We start from the raw sequence: 11,594 nt of genomic DNA, 5'->3' as shown, positions 1-11,594 counted from the left end.
ACAAAGTTGTTCCTCTCTTCTGGCCCCTTCACAGGCCTGAGCTGATGGCATAAGGCAGTTTTACTTCGCCTGCTGAATGGTGAAATAAGCACCACTATAGCATTCCTGACATTTTCACATTCAACCTTCATTAAAACAGTAGGGATTTCCTTGGGCAGATGGCACAGCGTTAGTTTCCCTATGCGGAGAGGTTGCTGGGGAGACTTCTTTGCCTTCTTGACAGCCAACTGCAAAAGTCAGACTTGCTTCTCCGCCAGGGGATAAATCTGAAACTGCTACCTGTTTCGCTTCTGCCATACATGTAGACAGAATATGGGTCTTAACCCCAATACTGTGTATAGGTGTGCTTTACAACTATGACTCCGAAACACCAACTTCTCCATTCAGCAAGTACCAGCTATCCAGAACAAGGGTATTAAGGATGTTACCAATAATAGCTAGAAGAACAACTGATCTTTTAGCAAAAAGATTTATAGAATAGAATCATAGAATCATAGAGTTGGAAGAGACCACAAGGGCCATCGAGTCCAACCCCCTGCCAAGCAGGAAACACCATCAGAGCACTCCTGACATATGGTTGTCAAGCCTCTGCTTAAAGACCTCCAAAGTAGGAGACTCCACCACACTCCTTGGCAGCAAATTCCACTGTCGAACAGCTCTTACTGTCAGGAAGTTCTTCCGAATGTTTAGGTGGAATCTTCTTTCTTGTAGTTTGGATCCATTGCTCCGTGTCCGCTTCTCTGGAGCAGCAGAAAACAACCTTTCTCCCTCCTCTATGTGACATCCTTTTATATATTTGTTTGCCGTTTTTAGCTATAACTTGAAATGAATGTGGTGAAGGAAGAATTTTCCTTTCCCGTTTCCATTTTCTTTTTTAAAAAATCTAGCTGTGTGAGCCGAAAACTGAAGCTTTCGGATGTGTTGACTTCAAAAGCCATTACTCCCCAGGGTCTGTATTTCTGTCTGATCGTGAAAGGTACTCTTCTCAGAACACTTAAGCTGTGAAGGTCTGAGGGACTCTAGTGTCTCTTTAAAAGAAAATTATACTTTCTTGAAGGAATAGCCAGGGCTTTCTTTTTACAAGATCTTTGGGTGTGTGATCTGCATCTCACCCTGTGTTAGCTGCATGCTCTCTCGTGTTTCATGAGCCAGCTTGTATAGAAAAGATGTCGGGTTCTGGGGATGGAGTTACAAGAGAACAAGAATGGCCATGCTGGATTTGATGAATGTTGTTGCTCTTCATTAAATTTATTTCTCACCTTTCCTCTCAAAAGCAACCCAGAGTGGCAAACGACAAAGCAGGAAAAACAATCCATTTAAAACTTAAATAAAACATATTTAAAACCAATTAAGAACATCGCCCAGGTGCAGTGGCGTAGCGTGGGTTGTCAGCACCCGGGGCAAGGCAAGTAATTTGCGCCCCCTAACCCATGGATTTGCGCCCCCTAACCTGTGGATTTGCGCACCCTAACCCTAACCCCCAGATGTTGCGCCTGGTGTGGCCGGCCCCCCTGCACCCCCCACGCTACGCCACTGCCCAGGTGTCCCAAAAAATGTTATTTATGTATGCCACTACTGCAGTCCGTATTTTGTTAGTCCAAAAATGGTAAACGAGTGAGGTCCCAACCAAAGAAGAATGGCAACTTAAACTGATGGAATATGCACAGCTTGTAGACCTAACATATAGAATAAGAGAACAAGAAGAACATACATTTAAAGAAGATTGGAAAATGTTTATTGAATATATGGGGGGAAATTGTGTACACTTGAAAATGTTGGCAGCATGAAGATAAATTCAACGGTGTAAATAATTTTTGATGGATGTAATAATGGAATACTGCATGGTTTAGTTTATGTAAAATATACAGGGATTTATGTTATGCAAAATGAACCATGGAAAGAGAAGAAGGGAAGTCATTAATATTTTAAGGTTGTTTAAATGAATATTCTAAAATGTAAAACAGAAAATTTAATAAAAAGTATAGAAATAAATAAAACCAATTAAGAACATCTAGATATTGCTGTGCCTGCTATTTGATATTTAGAAGTGTGCCATTCATGTACAAGGTAGCTCTATTTAATCATCATGGCTAATGGACCTTTTAAAGCCACTTAAACTAGAGACAATCACCACATCACATGGTAGTCAATTGTGTGAAGGAATACTTTCCTTAGCTTGTCCTGAACCTACTGCAATTCATCCTTGCTGAATAATTCAGAGGTTGTGTGAAAGGGGGAAGTGAAATTCCCTCTTACCACATACTCTTGCCCCAACCTTTCCTGATCATCCATCAGGATTACTATATGCCACACATAAGATCTGGAAGGAGATTTTTTGTGTAAGCATGTGAAGAATCCAATTTGTGATTAGGAATCATGTGCCATCAAAGAAATCCATCAGACAGACAGCACTCACAGCATTAGAATGAGTTGCTTTCACGAATAACACAACTAGACATAATAGAATACATATGGAAGAGACTCTGCCCATCCCTAATGCTGTTAGTAGGTGTCTGTAATAGCGTTTAAGGACAACTGGAGTTTCATTACAGCCACATCAGATGCTGTCTTGCATGTCTGAATCAGTTATAACAGATCAAATACTAGAGACTGAACTTTCATATCATTGCAGTCATGCCACCAGGGCAGGTTTTTGGAACAGATGTCTAAGGTCTTACTCAAAAGAGCAGGAGGGCCCCCAAAGGGAGCAGGGCTGGCTTAACACATTTAGAAGTTTGTAAAGTAATGCGCATTATCATCTAAACAGCCCACTTTCCAGTAAGACAACTAAATCCAGAGTCTAAAATTACCTAAATGCACTACTGTATCATTGCAGATGCTAATGCATTTCAATGGAGTCATTTCACACATTCAGTGGCAAATCATCAAGTAATATGTTGAACATAGCTGTCAACTTTTCTTGCAAGGAATCCTATTCGGAATAAGGGAATTTCCCTTAAAAAAGGGAAAACGTTGACAGCTATGATCCTGAGTAATCAAGTAATGACAGAACAAGTAGGTTGTGAGTGTGAGTGTGTACATGTAAGGATTAGTAATTCTGAAGACTGGCCTCAGCGCATTGCTATTCAATTATTGCTATCTTTTAGACGTAATCAGCTGAATAAGAAATACTTTGGGCTCTGAACAAAATTTCTCCCCTGCATTCAAGGAGAAGTAACCTTGTTTACCAGTGTATTGACATTTGTTAGCTACCATACGACTCTTATTGGGGGGGATAAGCAAACATTCTGAATTATGCAGTTAAGCAAAATGCATTATCACAGCCAGACTTAACATTTCTGGCTTTTATATCATTTCCTCCCTATGAAAGAGTACCTTGCACTTCTGTAACCGCTTTTCAGTTGGATGGTCTGAAAATGCACCGTAAGCCTTTCTTTAATAACTGCCAATATGGCTATGTGAAGCCAGGCAGTGTATTCATGTAACTGGTTTACCGCTGGATAAGCTAAATATAAATTAGATGACCAGTCTATGTTCACAAGGAAAGTAAAAAAGCAATAGTGGTAGGAATCTAGCAAGTAAATCAGGAATCAAATAGCTAAACAAACAAAAACTGGAAAACTTACTCAGTCACAACAAAATTGCAAAAAAAAGGAGAAGCGCCACAGCACCTTATTTTCTTCCCATATCCTTTAAGATGGCAGAATATGTTTCATGTGGATAGAATGGCTTTGATCCAGAAGCTGCTAAGACTCACATGAGGGGCTTGGGCTGGCCTAGTGGGTTTTCTGATCTTTAATTGCCCATTCCCAACAGATTGTTATATCACAAAATGGTTTTGAAACTTTGTCAAAGCCACTTTGTCACGCAGTATTGTTGTGCTCACATGTATGGGTGCTTTAAAAAAAGACACACACATCTAATGCAGAACCAGAGGCGTAACAATGTCAGGTGGCGCCCGGTGCGAATTTTTTTTGTCCGTCCCCCCCCATTGCAATTTTGGGGAACTTTTTTTAGGATACCCCAAAGTTCCCGCAGACCACACAAATCTGACCGACAATTGGCGTGATCGTCATCGTGAAAATCCACCCGCTGATCGCACAAATACGCCTGGTCACCGGGTGTAATTGTGCAATCGACGGTCGTATTTCCGTGATTAGCGGGCGGCGCTGGCCCCCTGGCAGGCCAGTGCTGCCCACCAATTGCAAAAATCTGATAACTGATCACATAAAACCACTAGCTGGGGGGCTTGAGCACCACCTGCCGGGGGGGGGGTGTGCCAGGCTGATCGCCAGGCGTGAATTTTCATGACCATGATACCTCAAATTGTGAAGATCCACCTGCCAGGGCTGTGAGCACTGCCATGCCAATCCGCCCGGGGGATTTTGTCACACACACCCCAGGCATGACACCCAGGGCGCACCGCACCCCCCTTGCGACGCCCCTGTGCAGAACTAGTTCATAATGCTTTACCTCCTAGCCACCACAAAGTGAACATTTTCCCAATAGAACAACAACAGCAACAAAAACTATTTGCAGCACAATCCAAGAAGTCTGTGTTGGTTTCTTTTTCAGTGAAACTTACTTTCACCCTGTAGCAGTTCTTTGCAACTACACTCAATTTATTAATTATTTAAAGAATTTATAAATTGCCTGCCATTCTAAACCGTGGTGGTGCACAAAAGAATAAGAAAAATGGTAAAAGTAAAAACATAAAAATGCAATCAAGCCATCTGTAAAATCAACAGCAGCTATATCCAATGATTCTACCCTAAAAAAAATCTGGTTTAATAACAAGAAGTCTTAAAAGAACAAATTGTTGACATCATCCTAATTTCAGGTGGGGTGGGTATTCCAAAGTGTTTGAATATTTTTTTGCGGAAAAGCAGCAAAGTGGCTTTCAATGAAGAAACAGGGCTGCCTTTCAGACAAGCACTACACAAAGAACCCTGAGGGATACCTCAGTCGGTATCCATGAGACTCTTAATCTGAGGGTTATGGGTTCAAGCCCCACAGTGGGCAAAAGATTTCTGCATTGCAGGGAGCTGGACAATTTCAAAATAACATAGCAAAACAATAACATAGGAGCAATTTAATAATATTGGAAAGCAAAAGTATAATAACATACAAAAGTCCACATTTCAATACTATAAAGATAACAAGATTACTTAAACAACATTAGGCATCCAATAGCAAAAACAACCTCACAGGTTCATCTCAGCGCTAGATACACCCGAGGATATTGCTCACAGTCGCTTTCCTGCAGCAGCTTCCAATAAAACCATACCATACAGTGCAAGAATTATCTTGTGACCCATTTTTGGTCAGTCATGCCAAGTTTTGCACATGTACAATTTTGTAACAGAAAGATTAAATACATATTTAAAGCATAAGGCTTTTGAGGGCAAATGGGAGGCGGAGGGTAGCTGGAAACTCTCCTCCCATGATGTTTCAAGACTTCAGACGTTCACAAAGGGTCTTAAGGGACGTAGGTACAGAAGTGATAATCATCTGCCCTTCCTATATATGGTGTCAACCCTTGTTGTTTGGCTTAAGTATTTCCTCTGCATAAAGTACAATTTCACCAAAGCTTCCCATTACCAAGTTCCCATGTGTGTCCTTGGTTTTATTGGTGGTGAAGCATCCTGCCTCCTCCAGGAAACCTGATCAGTATCTGCCCTACAGTTGGAGGCCAAATTTGACAGGTGGGTGGGTCACCTGACTTCGCAACATCAGCTGATGGGTGACGTAAAGGCCTTCTCCAGTGCCGGATTTACATATAAGCTAAACAAGCTGTAGCTTAGGGCCCCACTCTCTTGGGAGCCCCCAAATAATGTAAAGGGGGGAAAAAACCTGGATGTACATTTCCAAAATATAAGATCAAAAACAAATAAAACCTACATACAGCAACAGTGTTTTGTGTTGTGTAGGCTCCTATTTGTTATGTGCAAATGGCTTTAGATACCTATTAGGTCCATAAATTATCAATAGCATATATTCAACACAAAAAACAGCGACAGTTTGTTGTTGACAAAGGACAGCTGGACATATAAAGGGCCCCATTACTTTCAGTAGCTTAGGGTTTCATCAAACCTAAATCCAGCCCTGCCCTCTCCACTGATGCTGAAAGGCTTTGCTAATACCAGTAGTAGTGTTTCACATAAGACACCCCTATTGCAGATCACTAAATGTGCACAGGATTCTGATTAGTCCTCTACTCACTTTTCCTCTTGGTATCCCATTCACATAAGGATAATGGCCAATGTCAAAGTATCCCTACACGACATTGTATCTTTTATGCCAGCACATAAGATTTATATTTTATTATGAGGCACAAATGTATTGAGTAGCCTATTGTTGTCTTGCTGGCACAACCCAAGGCTACGACTGCATTGTATCTGACTCACAGAAGCATAAACTTGCTGCATTTTGAAGAAATGTATCTTTGGGGGAGGAAATCCTGAGGAGATATTTAAGATAGCTAAATAGCTCCTGGGTGCAGAAGGCGATTATATTTTGTGACAATGGTATTATACCCTTCACTTCCGTGGGACCTCCTGCCATCACAAATCTCCCCAGAAGATGTCAATACAAGTCTGCAACAGAGCGCATTACAATGTCAGAGCTGCACTAAATCAGTCTGCGGAGATGTCAAGGGGATGGTTACAAAATCAAGACAAAATGAAATGGTGTCAGTGCGAGTCTGCGGAGACTACATTATCATGTCAAAACAAATGGAAATAATGTGGAAGTTACATTGCTGCTAATAAAGACAAAACTATTTAAAATGCAGAGGGCGTTGCAGCAAAAGAAGTGCCCCCTCCTCTTCCCCTCAATTAAACAGTGGGGATCCTGGATCGGAGGCTATATTTATTAATGTACATCTGGTGTTGTTTGGGCCAGAGGGTTAGACTGCGCTGCTGGCTGAAGGCCTGAGTGTCACCTTTGCTCATGCTGACACATTCAAGTAGTCTACTCAGCATGAGGCCTCATTAATTCCAGAGAGACTAGTCATGAGATGAGATACTCGTCAAGGTAAAAATAGCAGAATGTGGTCAGAACTGAAGGAAAGTTGAATTCCACCCCCCACTACTTGACCCCATCTAATTTTAAATGGACATTTAGATTTCATAAAACCAAGGAAACAATGGCCATTTTGAAGGTTCCTTATTAGCAGAAGTTGTGGAGGGCCCAACTGAATCTCATTTTTAAGCATCCATTTCATGATTGTGTGAAAGGGAACGGCATCATTAGGCATGCTCATGTGGACGTTTAGAATTGAAGTTACACAGCAATTAGTTCAATGCTGCATCCTTCCATTGCGAGCCCATTTTCAAGACCAGCTCCAGTGTAATAGCTGCCGCTTGTGTGAACAGCCAATGCTGCAAGGGAAGGTGGATGAATGATGGCAGAAGCATGCACCAATCTCTGTCATGCTGCTGGGAGTGCAACTTTGCAAAGTATTTGCTAACATTCTGTCACTGCATAATAGGCACGCAGTCATACTTAACAACTGGATGTACATCATCGTCAGAAGACACATCCCAGTCATTTATTGGGCCTCCAATGAGCATTGCAAAGTGTGTGGTATTGTGTGTGCCCTTCCAACTGCACACCTGCAGTGAGCACCAAAGACTACTTATGTGCACATATTTCTCTCGCTGGATGAGGTTTGCCCTCACAAAACCACCTCCACTTGTTATGTGACATTGAAAGTGGAACAAGTCCTTTCCGTTTTAAGGGCCTTTGGTAGAAAAAGAGACTTCTCCATCATTTCTGCATGCTTAGCCTCAGGGACGTGGGTGGCGCTGTGGTTAAATCACAGAGCCTAGGACTTGCCAATCAGAAGGTCGGCGGTTCGAATCCCTGCGACGGGGTGAGCTCCCATTGCTCGGTCCCTGCTCCTGCCAACCTAGCAGTTTGAAAGCAAGTCAAAGTGCAAGTAGATAAATAGGTACCGCTGTCGCAGGAAGATAAATGGCGTTTCCGTGCGCTGCTCTGGTTCACCAGAAGCAGCTTAGTCATGCTGGCCACATGACCCGGAAGCTGTACACCGGCCCCCTCGGCCAATAAAGCGAGATGAGCGCTGCAACCCCAAAGTCGGTCACGACTGGACCTAATGGTCAGGGGTCCCTTTACCTTTACCTAGCCTCATGGTATATAGACTAATGTCTGTAAAACAAATCATTCTTGCATGTAAGCAGCTGCGTTATTTTAAGTGAAAAATGAGGTGGAGCATCCTGTTTCAAGGGGATTATAGTGCTCTCTGAACACACAGATGTTTTTATATTAAATTGCATGTTTGGGGCCTTCCAACTCTACAGTTCTATGATTCTATGATTCTATGAAAACATATTTGTATGTTTTAAATGCCCTATGTTGCCTTTCCACTGCAAAGTGGTATTCAGGGTAACTTAAAAAAATAATCAAAAGCAATAAAATAAAATAAATAGAAACATTAGCAGGAGATAACACATCAAGACATCAGTAGCCACCCAAGATGCAGGTGAACGGAACAGATACTGCCTAGCACCTAAAGGAGGGATATGGAACCTGTGACCCTCCAGAAGTTTATTGCAGCTCCCATTACCCCTGACCTTTGCCCATCCTGACTGGGGCTTATGGGAGTTGAATCCAACAACATTTGGAGGGACACAAGTTTCCTGCCCCTAGGAAAGTAAAGAAGGTGTCAGGGAGATATCCCTAAGAATGGAGTTCCATGATCCAGAAGCCATCACAGAAAATGGTCTATCTCAGATAACCCCCCCCCCCGCCAATCCTTGGAAGGCAGAGAGACACCTGGAAAGGGACCACGGGTGATGATAGAAACTGTCAGGCAGTCTCATAGGGAATAAGACAGTCCTTTAGCTATTTAGTAAACTTATGGATTTTATTCCTTCACATTATTATTGCATTATTTTCATGGTTCTGTGCACAGTACTGTACTGTAAACGAACTACTCTATTCCGAATTTAAAAATGGATAGTGTAATGCTGGTGGTCAACAAAAGAGGTTTAAAGACTCTCTCAAGGCAAATCTAAAAAAATGCAGTATAAACACTGGCAACTCGAAAACACTGGCCTGTGAATGCTCCAATTGAAGAACAGCCTTTATTAAAGGTGTTATAAGCTTTGAAGATGCTCAAACTCAGGATGTAAGGGGAAAACGTACTAACAGGAAGGCACACTTGGCAAACCCTCACCATGATCAACTCCCGCCCAGAAACCCATGTCCCCACTGTGGAAGGACATATGGATCCAAAATTGGCCTCCACAGTCACTTATGGATTCACTGTTAAAACCGTGTTTATGGAAGACAATCTTACTTGTCTATGAGTGATCGCCAAAGAAGAAAGAAGCCTGTAAACAACTTTTTCTGGCACAGTAATTGTATAATCACCAGCTTCCATGGCATAAAACTCTTGGGGGGGGGGAATGTACAAACTAAGTGCTTCATCCATCCCCATGTCAGGTATTTGATTGAAAATAAGCCTGTAAAGAGGAAAAGTCCTTTCTCTGCGTGTGAAAAATTTCCAAGGTTGGACTAGTCAGAAGGAGAAGTTCCTTTAAAAAAGAATCTTAATGTATTTAACCCTGCAGAAACTCACTACTTCAAAGGCAGGTTAAACACACTTCCCATCCGTTGATGTGTCTCCTCACAGCCCCCTTATTAACTTTCTTGTTTTCAGAGCCTTGCAGAATGAACTTTGAAACAGCTTCAACATCCGTTTAGAAAGAAAAAATCCTCTAAGAGAAGCTGAATATATAAGAAATGCATTTAAGTGCACCTGGGGGTCAAATGTGTAGCTGGCAAAGGAAGGTAATCACAACCTAGGTTTTACAATCACATATCCTCCTGACCGTTCTCGATGTGCCTGTGGCTTGCTGGGAATGGACTTGGTTGTAACCTAAAAAGATCCATTTAAATCTTAGTCGCGTAGGCCGTTTAAAAATGATGGCACTAGCAAACAGACTTCTTGCACCGCTCTGCATTTGTACATATTTTATTATCATAATATTGATTTCATTTTCTCTGGGGATATTTATGGGGTAAATATAAAAGCAGAAAATGAAGGCTTCATACTGCCAAAAAGAAAAAAAGAGAGAAAGCATCAATATACCTGGCAGCTGGCTATATAAAAAGTTTTTCTGGGTTCTTGAAGTGATTTCCTTTAACTGAAGTTGACTATGCAGCTATTAAGACAGTTTTTGCCAAACATGTATCAGAAATCAGCTTCCTAGTTTCAAAGCCACACTTTTAATACTGGGCCATGTGGTGGAAGCTGGTGGGAAGGAGAATCGCTCAAATTATTTAAAGTGCAACTTACCAGGCAAGTTAAGGTGCTAAAAAGAGGATAGACTGAGTATTAAGATTTAAGACCACATTTTCAGCAACAATAGACAGCAAATTTGCTCATGCAAGTATTATGGCTGGGTTTCCCAAACTTGGGTCTCCAGCTGTTTTTGGATGACAACTCCCATCACTCCTGGCTAGCAGGACCAGTGGTCAGGGATGATGGGAATTGTCCAAAAACAGCTGACCCATGTTTGGGAAACTCTGCAGTATGGGATAGTTCTTAGGGGTTGTAGTTGTAACTGGACCAAAGAGACCAACTCATAACACTCACTGGGCAGCTCACTATTACTCAGCCCAAACTATATCTCACACAAGATTTGTAAGATTCCACTAAGATAGCTTCCTACTTGGTGCATGGAGGAGGGGTGGGATACCAATGGCATAACCAGGGGTTGTCGTTTTTCAACTGGAGCTGCAGCACCTCTCAGGTGGGAGCTATTGTCATTCTAAGAGAACAAGGGAGAAGTTCATGGTGAGCTCTGGCATCTATTTTTCTAGAAAAATAGCACTGGGCACAACAGATACTCATCTCAACTGAGGAGACCTTGTTCTAAATCTCTGCTCAGTACTCTGCAAAGTATTTCTTTGGTGACTGCTAGGCAAGTCAACCTCACTCAATCTAGTCTACCTCACAGACCTGTGGTGAGAATAAAATAGGACAATCACTATGCACAAAATATGTTATTGGGGCAGGGGAAGGTTTGTCAATGGCATGGGTAATAACTCATAACTAATAATAAATAAACCCTTTCCAAGGAAGGAAAAAAGCAAATTCAGGCACTTGTTCCCAGTTAAAGAGTTTTTGGTGTGATCAGCTAGAATGGAAACAGTTCAAGGAAAGGAGCCAAAAGTTACTGATTCAGAGGTCACCCCATGATATCTCTTCCTTTACTGTAGCCTTATGGCATAATTAGTAATTTAAATACAATAGTGTGTATGAGATCATGCCATTTTGTTATTATTTTCAAATATGTTCCCCATGCATAGGTTCTGGTTCTGAAGACTATATTGTCCAAAATCCAAATAGCAATAGAAGGCAGCTTGCAGAACTGATCTTTCTCTGCCTCTCCTCTCCTTCTGCAGCCCACTGTAACTTCTCAGTACAGTGGTACCTCTAGTTACAAACGCTTTGGGTTACGAACGCTTTGGGTTATGAACTCTGCTAACCCAGAAGTAGCTGCTCCTGGTTGCAAACTTTGCCCCAGGATGTGAACGGAAATCACATGCCTCTGGCGCACGCGCAGCAGGAGGCCCCATTAGTGAAAGCTCACCTCTGG

This window comes from Podarcis liolepis, assembly GCF_965112155.1.
Source record: "Podarcis liolepis genome assembly, chromosome: 4".
NCBI lineage: Eukaryota > Metazoa > Chordata > Lepidosauria > Squamata > Lacertidae > Podarcis > Podarcis liolepis.
This window is presented reverse-complemented; position numbering follows the sequence as displayed.